We start from the raw sequence: 24,965 nt of genomic DNA, 5'->3' as shown, positions 1-24,965 counted from the left end.
GTTTCCTCATACCCAACTTCCTTATCATTCCTCAAACTCTATTGCCTTTATATTCCTTTCCACTTCAGTTTCTTTTTATTTTCCTTTCCCCTATCATTATTTCAAGAACCAACACAACATAAGCATTGATTTCAAATATCCCGTCATTCTGGATTCGTGTCCTCAGAACGAATCTTGATAACTTTTACAACTTAGATTCATAATTCATCATACTCATCCACTTTTGTTCTAGCTCTAAAGCTTTTACACTACCTCCATAACCTTGGGAAGTACTTTCCCGAAAATAATTGTCTGAACTTAAATCAGTTTATTATAATCTCTTGCTCCGTGCCTTCCTTGGCCTTTCACCAGCGGGTGGCCTCTTTCTTAGGAGGGTAAGTGACAAAAACAATCTTTTGTGATTCGTCCATCATTTAGAATCTCAAATGATTCCTATATTTTCTTTAACCAGGCTCTCGCCTCTACTGGGTTCGCTTGTTCCTTGGAACTCTGAGAGCTTAGCGACTTAAAGGTCCTAAAAGAATTTCCCACCGCACTGTCTCCTCAGGGTGGTGGTTGGGGATAATAGTCTAAGTTCTCTTTAGACAGGTCCATGAATTGCCGTATAGGGGTACCATCTCGGGTCTCCTTTCCTTACTCGACTTTCTGTTTCCTTAATATGAAATGTTTCATCCTTCTCCCATACTTGGGGTTATCTTATACGTTAAAATCCTCATTTTCCACTTCATTATGTTATGGGTTCCTTCTATCTTGATGGCGACCTCCCTGACTATCATGTTCAGGGTTTGCTCTAAATCTTATTCCCCAAACTAGCTTTCATCTAAGATTTCATCTTTAGGCTCTTGAACATTTGGAACCCAAATTCTGTAAGAATACCTCATTATTCCTTTATCATCTTTCTCGGTATTAATCTTTTATCTAATTGTTGGCTCTCTGCCTTCATTCATCACTTTTTCTGGCACAATATGTTCTCTTCCGATAATTCGGACTGTATTGCAATCTCAAACGGCTTTTCGGTACCGGCTCCGGTTACCTTCACTTCTATTTCCATTTTCTCAAAATCTCTTATAAACTCTCCCAAAGACATTATTATCTTGAGTCTCTCCTTTTTACTAAGGGCATCAGCCACCACATTGGCTTTCCCCGAATGATAAAGAATCTCCCAATCATAATTCTTGATTAGCTCTAACCGCCTCCTCTGGCGTATGTTGAGCTCTTTCTACGTAAAAATGTACTAGAGCTCCTATGGTTTGTGAATCTCACACTTCTCTCCATACAAGTAGTGCCTCAAATCTTTAGGGCAAAACTATTGCCATGAGTCCAAGCTCATGGGTGGGGATATCGAATTTTAAATTCCCTTATTTGTCTTGACGCGTACGCGATTACCTTGTTGTGCTGTATAAGAAGCACCCTAGTCCTTATGCGAAGCGTCAATACAAATCACAAAATCTCCTTTTTCCATCCGACAATGCCAACATAGGGGCCATCACCAACCTTTGCTTTAGTTGTTAAAAGCTTTTCTCGTATTTCTCTGTCCATTCAAACTTCTCAGTATTACGAGTAAGCCGCGTTAAAGGGGCTACTATCTTTACAAACTTGAACGAACCTCCGGTAGTGACCGGCCAATCCTACCTCTGGTAGTTTCCCTAACCATGGTCATCAATTCCTCAATGGTCCTTTATTCATTCTTGTTAGGATCTTCCACGAGATCCTCCTCAGCAACAATCCCATCTAGGACAACATCCTCAACCATTACATCCTCAATATCAACATCATCCGGTCCTGCGTTAGGACGCTCTATCGGATCCACAATCCGATCTCCAATTAGTAATAAAACATCATCGCGCTGTCACTTCTCAACCTCAGGGTTCGGAGTCCCGCTACCATATACGATAACGAACTACGCTACTATCACGATATTTATAAGGGTTCCCATAAGGGTTTTAACTGTCAGTACTACGTTAGGTAGTCCGACTATGAACTTGGCAAGAGTTCTTATTTATCTTAGTGTACTTATTATCTTAACGTCACTTCATCTCTGAGGTTTATAACGCTTAGCTCTGATACCATTTCTGTAATGCCCCCAAATCCGGGGTCGGGGATCCGGGTTGTCACGAGTTCCATTTCCCTTAATAACACCCAATCTTAATAATTACTCAACTACTCTGTACTGTGACCCCACAATAAACACACACACCACACGTTATAGTCTCAGAGATGAACATCCAAAAATAACCACAAGTCATTTTATTCCACAATTATCTGCCAATACACCTTAAAAGGTTTTCTGAATAAATTTACATTTCTTTGCCATTACTACAATTCATAAATATACATAAATCTGGTACATCAAAAGTTGAAAGCCTAGCCTATTGGTAGTTCCTACCTCAGCTACAGCGACATCAACGCCTATAGGAAACTGCGGAATATTTCCTATCCGCTCGCGAATTGGGAGCTTGGTCCTGTTCATCTTGTCTATCTGATGTTGTGTCATGAAAGAAGAAAGCAAGGGTGAGCAGCAAGCCCACCAAAATAATATGTATAATGATTAACAATATATGAGCCTTCTCATAGTACTCATGAAAGTCTTGGTCAAAAGAAATGAACCAAGTTTGATATTTTAATGCGATGAAGTCGCAAAATATTTAGTATATATACATATATACTTTTCAAAATCTTGGAAGTCCTCTTCCATGCATAATATACACAAAGTTCCAGTTTATAACTGTATAAAAATATCGTTGCAAGGTGATCTAATACATCTAACCTTGTCTCAACGTTTTTCTGAAAATCTTTGTCATACATAAGATAATCATTTACTAGATATAAGTTTAAAAGATGAAGTTACAAGATACTCCAATATACTTATATCTTTTTCCAAATACTACTTGAACTACCACTGTTCAAGTTATAATTAATTTCAAAAGTTCATCACACTGATGAGACTACAAGATAAGACTTGAATAGATTCAATCTTTGAAATATTTTGAAGGAAATGAAGTTATGATATACTTCATTAAGTCCCGATATATATATACACCTATATGTATACATACGTTTCCTGAAAACCTCTGTCATGTAAAGTATGAACAGAATTGCAATATCCAATAAATTTGGAAAGGAAAGAATTTTGGCATAAACCTGATATCTTGCTGATCAGGCAAAGATACCAATAAGTAACCTTTTCTACTAGTAGATGGACGAATTCCCCACTGGTCATCACCCTGGTCGCAATAGGACCTTATGCTGGACTGCCACTCAGCCACTTATGCGTTTGATGGACTCCCACTGAGCCACTTACACTATCATGGACGCCCACTGAGCCCATGTTGCTTATGCCGACTCGATAGATGGACTTACTTCCCGAACGTTGGGTAAGTAATCAATTCATTTACCAAAACAGCAACCTCGTTGTGAATATAAAATACACCACTGAGCCGGATTCCCCAGGTTTTGAGCGAATATTTAAATCCCCTTTGAAAGGAAGATCTTAAATATAAAAATGAGTTTTGGGATCCGCTCTAACTTTTAAAAATCATTTTGAAGACTCGAAAACATTTTTTTTTAGAATGTTTGGAGTAATACTGATTTATTAAAATAAATCAGTCCCGATATGAAAGAAATATCTGAATATTATTATTTAAATAATATTCCCATAAGAATAATTGAGGTAGAAGTTGGAAAACTTATACTTGAATGAATAGCAAATAATCAAAGATATACTTATACGAAAGTAATATCTTTATTTGAATAATCAAAAATAAGTTTGATTATCGACACCCTATTCTTTAATACAATAAAGAATATTATTAAGTAATAAGCGGAGTCATAATACCTCGAATGAATACTATAAATAATATTTATAAAATAAAGGAGTCATACATCCTCAAATGAATATCCAAGTAATATTCAATAATAATATAAACTGAGTCATAAGCCCTCGAATGAATATTCAAATAATATTCAAATAATAAAATAAACTGAGTCATAAGCCCTCGAATGAATATTCAAATAATATTCAAATAATAAACTAAACTGAGTCATAAGCCCTCGAATGAATACTCAAATTAATATTCAATTAAGTAAAATAAAGGTATCAAATAAACCTTATTCGATCAATAGTTTTAAAAACTATATCCATATATATATAAATATATATATATATATAATATACTCGGGAACATCGACTCCCGGTTTAGAAATATGTTCACCTTTTATCCCCTATACTAAGGGTATACGCAACTACTTGCTTATTTCTAGCATAGGTATTATGCAACTATAAGCATTGAAATCAACAGATAGATAACCAGATTACGAAACAGACATGCATATATACCATATCAGCATGCTCCAATATATCGCAAAATTTGCTAATAACAATCATGCACTATCACAAGATAATGCATATACATATATTTACATCACAACAACAGTATATCGGGTAGAAAACTTGCCTGAGCGACTGGGGGTTACGAATGGCTCGGAACGAGTCTGGTAACCTATAAACAACAAGTAAGTTGGAATTAAACCAAAGTCACTTGTAAATCTATACTTTAACTAACTTAGACTCTAACGCTTATTTTGCGCTTACTGATTTTCTTAAGTCACTCGAGTACCCTCGGCTCCACCATTTTTAATAAATTAACCATTACGAGTTTTAAGGCGATTCCTTCGCGAGTGTCTTACCAACTGCCTAACACTCTTACCATAATTGTTTCATACATTAATTAACCCTTTTTGGTCTTTAACCTATGTTTCAAAGTAAGGCGAGGGGAAATGTTTCGTTCGCGAAACGCCATTACTTAAAACGGTCGTTTCTCCTAAACCGTGCATCGGAATCGAACGAACTACATATCAAAACGAAGCTCGTAACACGAGCTATCTAGACATGGAAATGGTCATAATCTAGCAGGGGGTTTTCGGGTCCTAATGTTATGCACAAAAACAGTCTAAAGAAAACCGGACGTTACGACGGCTATGTTTACGTGATTTCCCAAATTTAAACCATTCAAAACCAACCACAATTCAACCTCAAATCAATCATACAACCAACATCCATCCAAACCACATCATAACAGCCCCAACAAATCCACATTAACAATTTATACTTATTCCCCACATGAACTAAAAGCTTTACTTAGGTTCATTAACTAATAACCAAGATTTCCAACTCCAAAAATATCACAAAATTAACCCATCTCTAAACACACAATAATCATGCCTCTCACCAACTAAACTACTCATAACAAGCTTTAAACATGATTACAAACCCATTACACTAACCCATCATCTCAACATTAGGAAATCTAAACAACGAACTTAAAACTAAGATCATGAAGAGTTATACCTTCCTTGAAGCTTTTAATCCCTGAAAGATCCTTGGAATGCCCATGGAAGCCTTAATCTAACCTTCTACAAGCTTGTTCTTTCAAAGAAATCAAGAACACAAAAATTAATTTCAAGAAAGTACTATTCACCATCTTCTTCCTTGATTTCTAGAAAAAGATTGGCTTGGAATTAGAAGCTTAAACTTATAGGAAGTATGTAACTTAACTAGGAGAAGCTAGGATAATTACCTTGTAAAATAGCAAGTGGAGGAGCTTGGACTTCCCATTTCTTAAGAAAGAAGCCGAGAGCTTCATGAAGAAATGGAGGGTTTGGTGTTTTGTGATTTGTTTTGCTTGGTTGCTAGGTTTTTGTTTTGTTTTAGGTCAATTACCCATTTACCCTTGATTTTGTGTGGTTAATATTCCACCACAATTCCTTCCCTCTTATGTCATGCTTGCATCACTTTGTGATGTCATCACCCCTCCTTTGTCCTCTTTCTATTGGTTGGATGACACCATCCTCTCTTATCCTTTTGATTAACTTCCTAATTGTTTGCCTAATGACCGCTGATCTGTTATACGGTTCGCTTAACTTTCGTTTTCGTTTATCGTTTGAAGGATCATACCCGGGATCTTATTACTTAGGTTCTCTTAACCTTTCTCAATACATTATATTCCTTTTTATGATCCTCTATTATAATCCTTTAATTTAAATCCTTTTCATCCTGTTACCTTATACTCAATTCTCTCCGTATCTAGTGGATTTCCGGGAAAAAATCAAAGTGTTCAGAATTGGATTCTGACGATCTTTACATACACTTATATACCATATAGAGTACTAATAAAATCTCAGAATATCCATATCAGAACCCCTACATAGTGTGGCATGAAAAGTTTTCTCATTCAGGAAAAACACTATTCATAAGGGTTTCAAAAATTTCCAAAAATTGGGGTTATTACAGGTTCAGAATAGCGATATTGTATAGGTCATTTTTGGAAAAATAGGGCCAATGATTTTGTTTAAAATATGGGCTTTTAAAACACTATTTGAGCTGTACGGGGTTTAATATAAAATATATAACTTACGATAAAACACTCAATAAATATCCAAAACACGTTCGGATCAAAACCGACAACACGTAGCACATAACAATTAGGGTTTAACAACTCAACACATTTAATCACATAATAATACACATAATTTATCTTTATTATAATATAATACAAGCGTAATTTCTCGGTCGTTACATTCTCCCCCTCTTAATAGGATTCTGTCCTCAGAATCACATTATGTAAATAACTGAGGATACTTCCTTAACATATCACTCTTGAGCTCCCAGGTTGATTCTTCAACCACTGGGTTTCTCCACAAAACTCTCACTAATGGTGTAGACTTTTTCCTTAATACCCTCTCTTGCCGATCTAAAATTCTTACCGGTTGCTCTACATACGACAAATCTGCCTGAAGTTCTATTGGCTCATATTCTATTACATGCCTTGTATCAGAGTTATAATTCTTAAGCATAGATACATGAAATACGTTATGAATATGCTGCATGTGAGGCGGTAAAGCTAACTCGTACGCAACCTTTCCGACGTTCTTCAGAATTTTAAATGGTCCAATGTAGCGAGGTTTCAATTTGCCCTTGTTGCCAAACCTAGTTAGTCCCTTCCATGGCGAGACTTTTAGCAGTACATGTTCCCCTTCCTAATAGCCCACATCTTTTCTGGATAGATCTGCATATTTATGCTGTCAATTCTGCGCTGCTTCAAGTCGCTTTCGGATAAGTTCTACTTTTTCCTTGGTCCGTTGAATCAGTTTTGGACCTAGAATCTTACGTTCTCCAACTTCGTCCCAACATGTAGGTGATCTGCACTTTCTCCCATATAAAGCTTCATAAAGTGACATCCCGATATTCTCTTAAAAGCTGTTATTGTAAGAAAATTCCACTAATGGTAAGTGCTCATCCCAATTGCCTTCAAAATCTATTGCGTATAGACGTATCATATTTTCAATTGTCTGAATAGTCCTTTTTACTTTGTCGTCTGGTTGTGGATGGTAAGCGGTGCTCATATATAACTTGGTTCCTACACATTCCTGGAATTATCTCCAAAATCTCAAATTAAAACGGGGATCTTGATCCAATACAATGGACACAGGTACTCCATGCCGCATCACAATTTCCAATTTATCAAATTCTACAGTCAAGTCCTCTGAAGATGTTAACAAGTTAAATCTTATTATCTGACTCATTACATCTGCTACAACATTCGCTTTGTCTGGATTATAATTGATGGTTACGTCCTAATTTTTAATTAGCTCTAACCAACGTCATTGTCTTATGTTGAGTTCTTTCTGAGTGAGAATATACTTCAACTTTTATGATCCGTATAAATCTCACATCTTTTACCATATAGATAGTGTCTCCAAAGCATCAGTGCGAATACAATTACTACTAGTTCGAGATTATGCGTCGGATATTTTTGTTCATGAGGCTTTAGCTGTCTAGAAGCGTATGAGATTATGTTGCCATGTTGCATCAACACATCCAAGTCCACGATAGGAAGCGTTATTGTAAATGACAAGGTCTCCTTGATCGTCAGGTAAAACAAGTACAGGCGCAGTCACCAATCAATTTTTCAATTCCATGAATGTTGTGGGTGCATTAGTTAATCCAACCGCCATCACAAGAAAATCATAATGTCCATCTCGTTCGGAATGCAGTCTTTGAAATATTTTCTACCTTGATCTTCAATTGATAATAACCTGATCGTAAATCGATTTTTTTTTTGAAAACCATGTTGCTCCTTTCAGTTGATCAAATAAGTCATCGATTCGGGGTGAAGGATATTTGTCCTTGATGGTTAACTTATTCAGCTCACGATAATTGATACATAATTGCCTGCTACCGGTAATCCAGGCATCTTATAAAGTTTCTTTATCACCATTTTTTATTCCACTTCCTTTCCTATTTCCGTTCTTCATTCTCATAGCTCCTTCAAAACCGAACTCTTGACATTAATACTCATTTTGCTATCATATCAAATTAGATATTAATACGAACTTTGATGCTCACAACATTCCATTATGAATTAAACATCAATCATCTATATTAATACCACTTTCGATATTTAACAACAACCCAAGTATCAACATCAATCGGAAATTGAATTAAAAATGTAACCCATACTTTATCCAAAACAGAAATACTTGACAAATCATTTATTATATGATTATCAAAATAATTTAGAAACAAGACATCCTTTGATAAAACTTTGTTGTAGATGATAAAATCTCTTTGACTGTCAAATAAAATCCATATTGGTGTGATTATTAATTTCCTCTTTAGTCCGCCTCTCTTCTTCCTTTCCTTCCTTCCCTTTGCTCTATCTTCAATCTTTAATTCTTGAAAACATTTTTCTCACTTGTTCATACAAATAACTTTTTATTTCTTTTGTCTATTACAAAGGCATATTCATCCAAGTAAAGTCTCATGCACTTGCGGCAACTTCTGAATTCTACTGGTGTTCATACATTTTTCAAATTTCTCATTGCTTTGATTTCGAATTAGAAAGTCACATCAAAATTGACTTAATCTAATTGGAATCGATTTCCATCTAACTAATTATTAATTGGAAAAATTAACCAATTAACTTAATTAATTGATCAATTGTACCAAGTGATGACTAGCTAAACAAAATCAAGATCAATTATATATAGTCGGATTGGCTGTAACAATCTCTTTCAAGAACCGAGATCACTGTTGTTCGGAGTATTGACATGAGTATCAATAACACACGAAAGTATACTTTCTACCTTCAAAAGTAGAGTACTTTTGGAAAATTTGGGCAGCATCTCCTTTATATTATTGACTACCAGTCGGGCTCAAACCGACACCCGCAATCAATCAAGCAACTAACAGTCACTCAAACAAACAACAATCAACCTTCAATATACCAATTCACTGCCACCTTCTAAACTTATTATGTCACCACCTCATATAATACAAACCAGCACAACCCGTATTTTAGTTCAACCTAGAATTATAGCAAACAATTCTAATGATACCATGACTTATTTCATATCTCCCGATTATAACAGAATATCAATACTGGATATGATTATAATTTATTCTAGAATTCTTCTAGTTCATATTTCAAATCAATCTCTCTACTTAACAATTCGTCCATCCTTGGCAATATACACTTGTTATTATTAATTAACTTGTTCATTTCCTGATGACCAACACCTGGTCTCAACCAACCCTCTTGTAATCTTGCAAATGAGTTCATTTAGTTTTAAAGCTTCATATTTTAAAAAAAATGGGTGCAGTCGAACCAGCATACCTTCATCCCCTCTTATGACTTTCCACTTTGAATCTTCGTTGTCGACTCAGCTACAAGCATTAATTTTACCACAACTCACTTACTTGAATGTAAAAGCCTAATCATTTCTTGACAAACGCATTCAAAGTTTATTCGTAACTAGCGTTTCTTCGACCTTGAATCTTTAGGACAAATATCTCCCACATAATTGAGGTATGCTTCATTTTCCTAACGTGTTAATCGATTATTTGGTTATTATTAAGGGTTTCTTCATTCGTCTTCGTTGTCCAATCGATCATTTGCCTCATCTGATACATGCAGTTTTACTTTCTTTTTAAAATATTCAAAGGATAGACCTTACACAAGAAGGAATTTGTGTATATGATTCTGATTGGAAACTTTTTTTGTAAGGGATAAGAGTACAAGAAAACAATCGGAAAGATTCATGAATAAACATATCAGGAGTGAGGAAGAAAGAATGAATAATGATTTAAATAAAAATGAGAAAACCATATTAGTACTCAAGATGGCCAGTCTTTCATACTATATGGCATACATCACATGATTAGGTGGCGTCCCACCAGACTCTTCGTCATTTCGACAAAGCGTCACACCATAACACTGCTTGTCTTGAGCAAAAAGAAATATTTTGAGAAGGGAAATAATTTAAAAGGGATCAATAAATTTTCTTTCCTTCTTGTCTCATGTATTTTTTACTGATATAAGCTCACACGTATTCAAAAATCAAGAAGAGTATATGCAATTATAGAAAGAATGACATTGTTGGTCGTTATCTATGTTTCGCTTATGCATACTTTCAGGCTCGTTCGAGTAACAGATTCCCGATCCACGTCAGATGATATATTCGGAATATTTTCTGGAAATACCTTTAACGTTTTAACAATCTAATCATAATTGTCTTCTCGTTGAATTTGTCATCATAACTTCTTGCTTCATCCCTACCATGTAAGTCTTGTATTTTTAGCGTCATGCTTCTATGTTTGATACTTTAATTATTTGACCATATTCACGTTCTTTCGGAATTTATAATCATAATCTCTAATTTCTTCTATGCCGCATAGCATAACCAGTAATCCTGCAATACTTTGACTTCGTCAATAGAAATTTTATTCTTCTTTAATCATCTGAAAGATTCTTTCATTTCCTTCAATCATCCCCGAGCTTCTTTTGGGTCCACAAGCCTATTTTAAACTTTAATAATTTCATAAATTGAATAAATAATATTTCCGCACGTTGATTCGATGGTTGATACTATTAAACAAGGTTTGCACTCTTTTTTTGAGAAAATTTTAAACTTCTCCGTGTTAGCGGCTCTACTTGGTCTTCTGATTTAACAATACTGAATTCGATCAAATATTCTTACGGGTAATCTACTACTTATAATAAGAAGAACTCAAGTAGTAATTTGACAACCCAAAATTTTAAAACTCATTTTATGTAAAGATCTTTTAGAAATTCTATTAAGAAAATCTTCTTTGAAAACTAGTTTTAGAATTTTGAAAGTCAAACATCTGGTCGTCCTTACTATATGAGTTCGGTTGCTGTTTTCTTCCACCATAACAAGATACCTAATTGAGGAAACGACCACCTAAGGGTTCATTCACTTTAATATCTCTTCTCCTTTTATTGAATCCATTTTGCCTTCGCTAGTCACCGAGAACTTCATTTACCGCTGCATATTACTTCTTCCGTAACTCTCACTCCAATGTTAGCATCTAGTACGATCTTTGATATTTTCATCATCATCCTTGATGTTGTAGTTGCAATCGATTGACGCAACTCGACGTTTTGTCCGTATCTTCTTATAATTCTTCAGTATGTCTAATAAGGTAGATATCATTCCTTATGCGGCGCCCGAAAAATGATAAGAAGCTCTTTGTCACAGTGGTGCCTTCAACTCACGACGTTGGTTCTTCGTCAGCTTCAATCAACTCGTTACCTTCAGCGTAGAGCTCGTCCTACTACTTAATTTAAAGTTAAATCGTGCCAAAACTCACCTAGCCTCTCTTACACGAAGTTCTCACAAGATTCAATTGCATTTTTATTTTAAACCACATGAAAAGTAGGGTAACATACCCAAGTACCTCTCGGCACTGGTCCTGCCATCTCATCCTCTCCTCTCTCTCACTCTGGAACTGCTAGTCGACAACTACCTCATCCATGAACTCCTGCTGAGGGAACTGATATATCTCAGACACAGGGATATAAATAGCCAATGGTGCTGGAAATAGTACAGGCTGCTCCTGGGGTGCATACACAAGTGGCTCTGGCTGAAATTGTGGAATCTCTAGCTGTGGTACTGCAATCTACGTCTCTAACTCCTCCCATTCTGGTGCAGGGGTTTACTGGCAACTGCTCTGGTTCGGGTTCCTGTGGCAATGGTGGTGGTAGTGGTAATCAAGGAAATGCCTGAAGTGACGCTGGTGTTGGTACCACCACTGGGTCTAACTCGGTCCGCTTCGACGATGACGCTGAAGAATGAAAGAGATATGTCCTAAGTCCAATCATGTATGAGGATTTAGGAATAACTTTTATGTAATATGTTTTTATTTCATTGATATTAATAAAAGACTTATTTTTTTTATTGTGGGCTCTATCTATTTAAGTGTTTAAATAAGATATACCACAGTTTAGAGTAAAGCTTTTTATGGATTGTGATGAGATCATAATAATGAGACCTAAAAGATGATAACTCTAAACATAAATAGTTCCTGGTCGTAGGATTACTAACTGGTAATTAATAATCCGCAAAGATCGGTACATGATATGCTTGCTTCATTATGAAGGATGTCTGTTCTCATAGACATTTGTGTGGTGACACTATATCTAGAATGTAGGTGCTCATTATAGAATAAGTTCACTGAACATGACTCACACAGCTGAACAACTGATGGAGTTCACTCATGTGTCAGCAGTTGTTCACATAGTGATAGTTGTACAAGTATCCTTAGACTTGAGGTCATCATAGTCATCTTGTGTACACTGAACTATGTTTTGGTTTAGTTCTTAGTCTCCAGGGACAATTATAAGGGCTCTACTGGGTATAGGAATTTGTACACGAAGATAATGTATGATCAATAAAGGATCTACCCCTTCCAGTGAAGGAAGAGAATGTTCAATGCTGATCCACTTATGCTAGTTCAGGAATCTCTGGCCAGAGTGAATGAAATTAGAAAGGAGTTTCTAATTTACATTAAATAGAACTAAGCATAGTGAATGGGAAAGCAAGTGATTAAATAAGATAGGCTTGACACAAGTTCCATGCCCTATATTTAATCGTGACATTGCAGGGTAGAAGGAATTAATTGTATGGTAACTATTCACTGAATAGGTTCTTGGTATTCTAAGCAGTGAATTCGTATTATCCGGATAGTCGCGATATGCTGAGAAGTATCCTTCACGATGTAGAATAAATATGATTAATTAATTAATCATATTTAATGAATTAGAGAATTTATATAAATAATGATAAAATAGTTTTATTATTATTTATTTCTACTACCGGCTTAATATTGAACCTACAGGGTCACACCATAAAAGAGAATGATTTAATGGTGGAGGAATTAATTAATAATGGATGATAATTATTTATTTATGAAATAAATAATTAATTGGCAAATTATTTTGATTAGATGAAATTTAATTGATTATAAATTAATTAAGAAAAAGTTCTTAATATTATTAATTAAGAATTTAATTTTTGGAAATTAAATCAAGTGAGAGAATTATTTCTAAAGTGTTTAGAAAAAGGATTAATAATTAAAAGGTGTTTTAATTATTTAGTGAGAATAATAAAGGGTTAATAATAATAATATTTTATGGGAAAATTTTCAGCTGAAAATTTTACCTATAAATATACTATTATAAACCCTATTTTTGCCTTCATTACATCGTTTTCTTGGTGGATACCGGTGGAGTGCTTCACACTTGAGGAGCAGCTGCTAAGGATCTCCGCTCGTGGTTATTGGATCGCTTTTAAAGATTAGAAATCGATCCCTCGATTTAATTCATGATCTGTATGCGTATTATATGGATTTTATATCGTAAAATTTGTTTTACCATACTTCCGTGATAGATAAAATCCTACAATGGTATCAGAGCATAGGTTGTATGCATATAGATCTGTGGTAAAAATTTTAAAATTTTATGTGCTTGTATGAATTAATTATGATTTTTACAAGTTATATCATGGATTAATTATGACTGATTAGAAATTGTTTCTCAGAATTATTTTGACTGTAGATCTGGGTTCTACAAGTGTTGTAGATCGTCTGGGTATTTTCTTCATAAATTTATGATGTATGGATTAGTTGTTATGAATTTTGGAAGTTGTTTTAATTAAATTTATAATTAAATATATATATATATAGTATATATATATATATATTTGTTTTGCTGAAGAATACAGTAAAAGGTCTGTACTGATAATCTGTTAAAGTTATCACCTGCTGCTGTACCTGTACTGTGGGCACGGAATTCCATGGGCGGCGGCGGCGGCTGCTTTAATTAAAAAAAAGGAGGAAGAAGACGCTGACAGGCTGCAGGGCACGCGGGATAGGGGTGTCGCGCATTCCGGGAATGAGTTACACCCTGTGGCGCATTCACGGAATGCGTTACACCTTTTAATTGCTTAAAAGGGTTGTAACGCATTACCGGAATGCATAACAGAGCTTGTAACGTGTTCCTGTAATGCGTTACAACCCATCTGTTATTTTTAAAATTTGATTTCTGGGAGTTTCGTAACTCCGTTTTGGGCGTACAATATATCGTTGGATTCGTTTTTCCGAGACGGATCTAATGGAATTGTCAAATATTTTTTATATACTAGTTTTGAACCATTTATATTCTCGATAGTGTTTTAAAGCATGTTTTAATTACTTTTAAATGCTATAATAAATTAGTACATCATTATATCAATGTGTGACATGATAATTGCTTGCATGCTTACTTGTTTGTTTATTTATTTATATATATGATATATGCCTATGTTTACCATGCGATGATAGATTTAGGTGAACTTAAATCAATATAAGGTGTGCTCTAGAAAATCTAGAATAGGAATCGTTTCTTGCCTTAACAATAATATTATGAATACAATCATGAGATTCTTGTGTTTATAAAACACGTAATTAAATATGAATTTTCAATATTGAGAGAAAGGATGATTCTGTCAACAACATATTTCTATCTGTAAGAAAGGGTTATTAAGTGACCCCTCTTGACAATGCTCCACCCGATCTGGGAATCATATGATTATCGATTATTGATTTGAAATATTTAATTTAAAAGGAAGAATCTCTTTATAATATGATTATGATTGTAACGTAATATAAACCCTCTAAAATTAAATAATATCAAGTAGTAATTGGCCAATGACACAACAGGCTTGTGTCGGTCATAGCCTTCCAACATGGTAGAAAGTGGTTCTTATTTTTAAATCATTGTGGTTTCGTGCTACAACCGAGGGCTTTGATTTTGAAATAAGAAATACTTGTCTATTACATAGAGATGTGTACATTGAATTAGAATCTAAAGGTCGTTACGTGCTACAGTTGTGGGCCGTTGGAGACTGATTCAATTGTACGAAATGTTGGGTTAGACTTGACTTAGAATATTGAGTTTGTCGTACCACAGCCGTGACTCAATTATTTAAGAGGCTAAAGTTATATTAGGGAATAACATAAGATGTAATTGACAAGAGTTGTCAGCCTATTGAACATCACATGACGTTTCATGCTACAGCCGAGGTTGTGTGATGAAATGTAGGATCCCTATTCCCACTAGCATTATGAATGCTTAATTTTCACTTAGGGGTTGAATAAATTAGATGAACTAGTGGGAGACACTTATGAATGAAGACCCGATTCATATAGTGTTTTGAAATGAAATTGAATATTTGTTAAGTGTTGTTATGTGTTTATCATTTACAGATTTACTATATTCGTCATGTCTTCTGCACTATCACTACGGAGCATACTAGATGCTCACAAGTTGACTGGTCCTAATTTAGCTGTTTGTTTTCACTGTAACAAGTTGGGGCACTGGAAGAGGAACTGCAAGGTTTACCTTGCAGAATTGAAGAAGAAGAAGGGTAGTGAGACTATCGCTTCTGATTCAGGCATGTTCATGATCGAAGTTAATATGTCACTAGGTCAAGTTTCTACTTTGGTATTAGATACCGCATGTGGTTCTCATATTTGCAATTCGTTGCAAGGACTAAAGGGAAGTAGGACTCTTGAAAAAGATGAGGTGATTCTACGTATGGGCAATGGAGCAAGGGTTGCGGCCATATCTGTAGGATCATTTAGTTTACATATGCCTACGGGCAAGACTATTATTCTGAATAATTGTTATTATGTTCCCTCTATTGTGAGGAATATTGTTTCTATTCCTATGTTGGATTTGGATGGTTTTTCATTTATTATTAAGAATAATGAATGTTCCATTCTTAGAGATAATGTTCTTTATGGACGTGGTATTTTAAATAATGGTCTGTATGTTTGTAACGTAGAGCATGATTTACTTCAGATTGAACAAACTAACAAAAGAAAACGAGATGATGAAAATCTGACCTATTTATGGCACTGTAGGCTAGGTCATATTAGTGAAAATAGATTGCGAACATTGCATAAGGAAGGGTTACTTGACCCCTTTGATTTTGAATCATATCCTACATGCGAGTCTTGTCTATTGGGTAAAATGACCAAATCTCCATTTAGTGGACATGGAGAGAGGGCTGCAGATTTGCTAGGATTGGTACACACAGATGTATGTGGACCAATGTCTACGCAAGCCATGGGTGGATTTTCATACTTCATTACTTTCATAGATGATAGATCTAGATTCGGATATGTGTATTTGATGAAACACAAGTCTGAAGCCTTTAAAAAGTTCAAAGAATATAAGTATGAAGTGGAGAAACAAACCAAACAAAGTATTATAACTCTTCGATCAAATCGAGGTGGTGAATACTTGAGTGGAGAGTTTCTAGATTATCTCAAAGAAAATGGTATAGTCTCCCAGTGGACTCCTCCATATACTCCACAGTTGAATGGGGTATCTGAAAGGAGAAATCGAATTTGTTAGACATGGTTCGGTCCATGATGAGCTATTCGAATCTTCCAGTATTCCTATGGGGTTATACATTGGAAACCTCAGCATATTTACTAAATAAGATGCCTTCCAAATCTGTTCCTCAAACTCCATATGAGATATGGAAAGAAAGGAAACTGAGTCTTAAACACGTTAAGATTTGGGGATGTCCAGCTTATGTCAAGAAAGTTGACCCAGATAAGCTGGAATCTCGATCCGTAAAATGTAATTTTGTGGGATATCCTAAAGAGACTTTGGGGTATTACTTTTAGACCGATCATCGGGTGTTTGTCTCCAGACATGCTACCTTCTTGGAAAAGCAGTTTATCCTTGAAGGAAACAGTGGGAGCAAAATTGAACTTGATGAAGTTCAAGAAGCACAAACTACTACGGATCAAGTGGAAACATCTGTTCAGACTGAACAACCTTCTGTGGAATAGCCCATTGGTAGGACAGGGAGAGTGTCTCGCCAACCTGAGAGGTTTTATGGCCTTGTCATTGAGAATGGCAATGAGTTGTCAATCATTGATGATGACGACCCTGTGACCTACAATGAGGCTATGAGTAGTGTTGACTCAGAGAAATGGCATAGTGCCATGAAATCTGAAATGGAATCTATGTATACCAACCAAGTATGGACTCTGGTTGAAGCGCCTGAAGGTGTTAAGCCTATTGGGTGCAAGTGGGTATACAAAAGAAAGATTGGAGCAGATGGCCAGGTGGAGACCTATAAGGTCAGGCTCGTGGCAAAAGGATTCAAACAAAGGCAAGGGATTGAATTTGATGAAACTTTTTCGCCTGTAGCCCTGTTAAAATCAATTCGGATTTTGCTTGTGATTGTTGCTTACTACGACTATGAGATCTGGCAAATGGACGTGAAAACGGCCTTCCTCAATGGGGAACTTGAGGAGGAAGTGTATATGACACAGCCAGAGGGTTTTCTTTCCAAGGGAAATGAACACCTAGTGTGTAAGCTGCTGCGAACCATATATGGTTTAAGGCAAGCTTCTCGTAGATGGAACATCCATTTTGATGAGACAATCAAAGAGTTTGGTTTTATCAAAAATATAGATGAACCATGTGTCTACAAGAAGGTTAGTGGGAGCGTGGTAACATTTCTTGTATTATATGTAGATGACATACTTCTTATAGGAAATGATATATCGATGCTGCAATCAGTCAAAGTATGGCTATCAAAGAACTTCACCATGAAGGACTTGGGAGAAACATCATACATTCTCGGTATGAAGATCTATAGAGATAGATCTAGAAGAATGATAGGTCTTACCCAGGGTACATACATCCAGAAAGTGCTTAAAAGGTTTAGCAATGAAAACTCCAAAAGAGGTCTCATACCGATGAGCCATGGAGTGTCCCTTTCCGAGAAAATGTATCCTAAGACACCTGAGGAAAGAGAGCGTATGAGTATGATTCCTTATGCTTCAGCAATAGGATCTATCATGTACGTGATGTTATGTACTAGGCCTGATGTTGCTTATTCAATTAGTGTGACGAGCAGATATCAGTCCAATCCAAGTGAAGACCACTGGAAAGCAGTGAAAAACATCCTTAAGTACTTGCGAAGGACTCAGGACATTTTTCTTATTTTTGGTGGTGAATCTGAGTTGAAAATAGAGGGTTATACTGACTCTAGTTTTCAATCAGAAAGTGATAGCAAATCCATGTCAGGGTACGTGTTAACTCTGAATGGTGGTGCGATTAGTTGGAAGAGTTCCAAACAGTCTACAACGGCTGACTCCACAGCGGAAGCAGAATATATAGTTGCAAGTGAGGCTACAAAAGAAGCCGTTTGGATGAGGAAATTTGTTTCTGAGTTGGGAGTTGTTCCTAGCGTTGAAGAGCCTATTGTGTTGTATTGTGATAACAATACAGCAATAGCACAAGCCAAGGAACCTAGGTTTCATAAAAATTCCAAACATGTCCTGCGGCGCTTTCATCTGATTAGGGAGATTGTTGAAAGATGAGATGTCAACATCCAGAGAGTTGACACACATAACAACATAGCAGACCCTTCAACAAAGCCACTTTCTCAAAGTCACTTTAATCATCATAAAGATAAGATGGGTATTAGATACTAGAGTGATTGGCTTTAGTACAAGTGGGAGATTGAAAGAGATATGTCCTAAGTCCAATCATGTATGAGGATTTAGGAATAACTTTTATGTAATCTATTTTGATTTCATTGATATTAATAAAAGACTTGTTTTGTTTTTATTGCGGGCTCTATCTATTTAAGTGTTTAAATAAGATATACCACAGTTTAGAGTAAAGCTTTTTATGGATTGTGATGAGATCATAATAATGAGACCTAAAAGATGATAACTCTAAACTTAAATAGTTCCTGGTCGTAGGATTACTAACTGGTAATTAATAATCCGCAAAGATAGGTACATACTCTGCTTGCTTCATTATGAAGGATGTCTGTTCTCATAGACATTTGTGTGATGACACTATAACTAGTATGTAGGTGCTCATTATAGAATAAGTTCACTGAACATGACTCACACAGTTGAACAACTGATGGAGTTCACTCACGTGTCAGCAGTTGTTCATATAGTGATAGTTGTACAAGTATCCTTAGACTTGAGGTCATCATAGTCATTTTGTGTACAATGAACTATGCTTTGGTTTAGTTCATAGTCTCCAGGGACAATTATAAGGGCTCTACTGGGTATAGGAATTTGTACACAAAGATAGTGTATGATCAATAAAGGATCTACCCCTTCGAGTGAAGGAAGAGAATGTTCAATGCTAATCCACTTATGCTAGTTCAGGAATCTCTGGCCAGAGTGAATGAAATTAGAAAGGAGTTTTTAATTTACATTAAATAAAACTAAGCATAGTGAATGGGAAAGCAAGTGATTAAATAAGATAGGCTTGACACAAGCTCCATGCCCTATATTTAATCATGACATTGTGGGGTAGAAGGAATTAATTGTACGATAACTATTCACTGAATAGGTTCTTGGTATTCTAAGCAGTGAATTCGAATTATCCGGATAGTCGCGATATGCTGAGAAGTATCCCTAACGATGTAGAATAAATATGATTAATTAATTAATCATATTTAATGAATTAGAGAATTTATATAAATAATGATAAAATAGTTTTATTATTATTTATTTCTACTACCGGCTTAATATTGAACCTACAGGGTCACACCATAAAAGAGAATGATTTAATGGTGGAGGAATTAATTAATAATGGCTGATAATTATTTATTTATGAAATAAATAATTAATTGGAAAATTTAATAATTGATTAAATGAGATTTAATTGATTATATATTAATTAAGAAAAAGTTCTTAATATTATTAATTAAGAATTTAATTTTTGGAAATTAAATCAAGTGAGAGAATTATTTCTAAAGTGTTTAGAAAAAGGATTAATAATTAAAAGGTGTTTTAATTATTAGTGAGAATTATAAAGGGTTAACTCATTTTCAAAGGGTTTTTTTGAGATAGTATAAAAGCTTAATTCATTTTCATTAATTTTCTTTTATCATTCTCAAATCATTTGCTCTAATTTCTTTCTTTCTCAAAAGCACTTACTCTCTCTCTACAAGTTTTTACTCTCTAACAATGGCATCTGTCATCAAGATAATGTCTCAAACTAGATTTATTTATGAGAAGAACAACTTCACTGCTCTTGTGAACAAGGGGATTCAACAGTCTGGTGACTACCACAAGATGATGGATTTTGTGAAGAACTGCAAACTTAACTATGCCGTGCTGGAATCACCCACCATCTATTGTAAGGTTGTTGAAGAGATGTGGACAACTACTACATACAACTCAGCTGATAAGACTATCACTTTCACTATTAAAGGTAAGGAATTCTGTGTTTATAGTGACATTGTTAAAGCATGTTTCAAGATTCCTGATAATACTGTAACTTCACCACACACAGACACTGAAATTATTAACATGCTTAACTCAATGAACTATGCACTCTCTACTTCTAAATTAAGTGAAATTAGGAGGTTGGGTCTTAGAAAGGAATGCAGTTATCTGTGTGATGTAGTTACCAAGGTTTTTTCTGGTAAAATCAATAATTTTGATTTTGTCAATATCTCTATGCTTAACATGCTTTACATGCTAGTTACTGATAAATTTTTCAACTTTAGTGATCTTATCATAATTGAGTTGGGTTTTAAGTTAGGGGAGTTAAGTAAGAGGGGTAAAAATGTTTATTATGCTAGATTTTTAATGATAATTGCTAACCACCTCTCTGAGGATATTATGCTTGAGAACCCAACCAACAAATTAGATTGTTGGATTCAAGAGAGAAAGATTATTGCAGATTTGAACAGGGCAAACCATCATAAAGAGGTGCCACTCTTCTATTTTCCTATTATGGAGGCACCTCAGGTAAGTGAGGTAAGTTCAGTTGTCCCTACTCTTTCAGCCTCACAAATTTCTTTGCCTTATAGTGTAGCTCTTGCAACTGTGTCAATGACCCAACAGTTGCCTACCCAAGCTACCAAACCATCAAAAATTTCTAAATCCAAGTCAAAGAAAGCCCCTCTGGTATCTCTCAAAAGATGCCAGTTGCAAAATCCACCAAATCTAAATAGGGGAGTGTGAAGGTGGGTAAGGTAGGTGAGGGACAGGGTGAACATAAAAGAAACCCTAAGGATAAGGTTGGAGAGGTGAGTGTTTCCCAGCCTAGCCACACTGCAGTTTCCCAACATACTGCATTGCTTAATAAGGACATAAGCTCATTGCTAGTTGCATTCTCCCAAAAGGATGTGACTATTGAACAAAGCTCTCAGCCAAGAGCACATGCCAAAAGGGTAAGGGACACAAGCTCACCCAAAACCTATATTAGAAAGAAGAAACCAAAAACCCTTGGGGATGCACAGGGTTCACACACTGTGCAAACTGGTGCTGAAGACACAGTCACTGCACCTTTTCAAAGTTAGTTTGATGTGGCTCCAATAAATATGGAGTCACATCCAAAATCTTTAGTTATAGAAGCACCTCAAACACCAAATTCTCCCACAAACTCTCTGGATGTGGATATGATCAACACATCAATTCCTGATTCCCCTTCTTTAACTCTGTTGGGGAATCCAAAATCTAGTGCAAGTGAGCATCATCTTTTGGATGATTTGTTGGCTCACTTGCCAATTCTTTCAGGAACTGTTGAGACATATGTGCTAAAACTCTCATCAATCTACATAGAGTCCACAATAGTATCCACTCCAAACTCATTTATTCCTACTCTCTTGATGGATATTGTTCATCCGTCAAGTAGTGATTGTATCCCGACGAATAAGCTTAACAGCAGTTATCCGTCGGATAGTCAAACTGCTAACCCGACAGATATCCCTTATCTGTCGAGTGTCTCTGCACAGCTTCAAATTTCATCAATTATCTCAAGTGCAGAAGACTTAGTGATAGTACAATCACTCCTAGGATTGAGGGAAGGGAGTGAACTGAGTGAGAGTCTGGGTTGCTCCCAGAAAAAAGGAGAGGAAAAGAGTGAAACTATGCAGTCCATTTTTTCAGGATTGGAAAACGAGAGTGTGAGGAGTACCAGGTGAGGGTGTGAGGGTGGGGAGCCAAGGTGAGATCTTGATGCAACAAAAGAGAGATAATGAGAGAAATGCAGGTACATGAGATATAAGGGTGGATGTCATTGCAAGTGAGTTTATGAATGTCCAGGATGCAGACAGGGAGGGACTATCTCAGCAACCTCAAGCTGTTATAGATTCTACCTCCCTTGATGCTGAGACATTTACTCACCCTATTCCAGCATATCAACTTCTAGCTGAACAGGGCAATAACAATGCAGAAAGGATGCTCAACTTGGTGCACACCATACAGTCAATGCTAAGAGCTAAGGATGCCATCACAGCTTTGCCCTCTACAGCTGGTGATGTTGATTATGAGACTGGTGGTTTAGAAGATTTCTTTGAAGGTGAGGATGCAGAAAGTGGAGAAGAGCTTTTGAACTTAGGGGGAGAAGTTGGCCCTAGTTCAAGGTCAAGCATGCCATCATGCACCTTCTCCAAGAAATGTGATGAACATCACTTCAAATCTACTTTCATCCAGCTAATCCGTCAAACACAGTCAGCACTTCAATCATCCACAACTGCTAGCACCAAGAAGCTTCTGCAAGCACATCTTGCTTCTCTCCAACTACATCAAATTCAAGGCTATCAACAAACTTTCAATGTGTCCACTCTCAAACAGGAAATTGATGAACTCAAGAAAGACTTTTCTGAGAGATTGGAAGCTAGACTTCCAGGGACAACAATTATAGACATCAAGAGACAGCTCAAGAAAAACTCAGATCTTGCCACCAAAGTTGATGCCTTGGACAAAAGAATGTTTGCTATGGAAGCATCTCTTACAACAATTCATCTACACCAAGCTCAACAAACAAACTTGCTTCAGAAACTGGTGGCTGCATAAATCTCCTCCTCTACTCAGCTTGATGATAACAAAAAGGGGGAGAAAGAGAGTTCTAGGAGTGAGGGGGAGCAAAAAGTGCTCAACATTCAAATTAGCAAAGTAATTGTGCCTACAATTACTATCTCAAAGCCACCAGCTAAGGACAGTATTGATCTGATAAAAGAAGCAGCAGCTACTTTGAAAGCACCTGAAAAGGAGCAGTTAAATCCAATCAACTGGGAGAAAATTGATGAGGATATTCAAAAGAAGTTTGGGCTAGCAAAGAAGCCAGAAAAGTCAGCCATTCATCACTCTCAAGTCAGAAAAATCTCTGTGAATGAAATGAGCATGAACTATCTGGAAAGAGGACAACCATCCTGCATCAAATCTCCAAAGGCTGAAGTACTTTTGAAGCCAAGGGTGAACTATCCAAAATCATCACTAAAGAACCCTTTGGATACAGTGTATGAGACACCAAAGCCTGATAAGAAGAAACTGTTGTCAAGATCCATTGCCTTCTACAAGGATCCAGCTGATTCAGCTTTGAAAATGAGAATTGCTAAAGTTTTTAGGAATGGTAAAGAAATTTGTGTGGTGGCTGAACATCCTCAATTTGCTAAAGCAAAGAGAGAAGAAAAGGCAAGATTGAAGCAAGATAAGAAGCAAGTTGCTCTAGATGCTAAAAGGGTTAAACAAAAGAAAGAGCAAGCTGCTATCTTGGCCAAGCTACAAGTTGTGAAACCAACATAACAAATTCCTGCTCAGCCATCTAAAATCACTGAATCTCAAGATCCAAAGAAGCAAGTTGAACCACAACAGAAGAAATCTCACAGATACAAGGAATTGGCCAAAAGAACCAAAAGGAAATTGAACTTTGTTGGTAAGGAATTGGAGGATCAGTTTCCCAAGGAATCCATTCTAACTACAGCTCAAGCATCAAAACCCTCAGTGGTATTTGAAGATATTAAGGTGGTGGATCCTTACAGGAATATTCATGGTGAATCTATTGTGCCTAAGGATGAACCAATAGACTGGGAAAGTCTACCAATTCCTGACTTCAATTTTCCAATCCTTAACAAGCCAAAGAGAACAAAACACCTTAGTAGATTTTACTTAGTGAAAAATGTAGCAATCGACGGACAAGGAATATAGTCCCGATAGATGACTCAATATAGTCCCGACGAATGATGATTTATTATCCATCAAGTGAGTAGCTTGTGTAATAATGAGTCTGTAGCACATTTCTGCATACACCTTGTTTAGATTCTGTAGTAGCACTCAAGTCATGTTGACTTTAATTAGATATGCAGAATAGGTTGATTAATTATACATAGATGATGTCTTGTAATTCTGTATAAATGAAATGAAGTCAAGTGCCAGATAGCTACCCGACGGATAAACAACAATTCCACTCGACGGATGATCAACAAGGCAACCCGATGAATGATCATGTACCCGACGGATAATCAATTCAAACATCAGTTGACAGTGACAACACAGTCACATGCGTCGAGTGTATGCAAAAGGAATGTGGAAGCCTATTCAACTGGGCTTTAGAGAACGAAGAAGCATTTCCATTTCCATGCTATTATGAAGATATTCAAATATGCTGGAATAGAGTAATGAAGCAGCATAGTATTAGACTTGATAGGTTTTGTTTTATTATCTTGTCTTATTACTTTGTAATCTTGGTGATATATAAACCAAGAAGTAGCAAATAAAATAAGAAGAACAAGACTAAGAACATTAACTCAGAGAAACAATTGTAAGGTGCATC

Source organism: Apium graveolens, chromosome 4 (genome assembly GCF_009905375.1).
Source record: "Apium graveolens cultivar Ventura chromosome 4, ASM990537v1, whole genome shotgun sequence".
Classification (NCBI taxonomy): Eukaryota; Viridiplantae; Streptophyta; class Magnoliopsida; order Apiales; family Apiaceae; genus Apium; species Apium graveolens.
The sequence above is the reverse complement of the archived record's forward strand: the minus strand, read 5'-3'. Positions refer to the sequence as shown.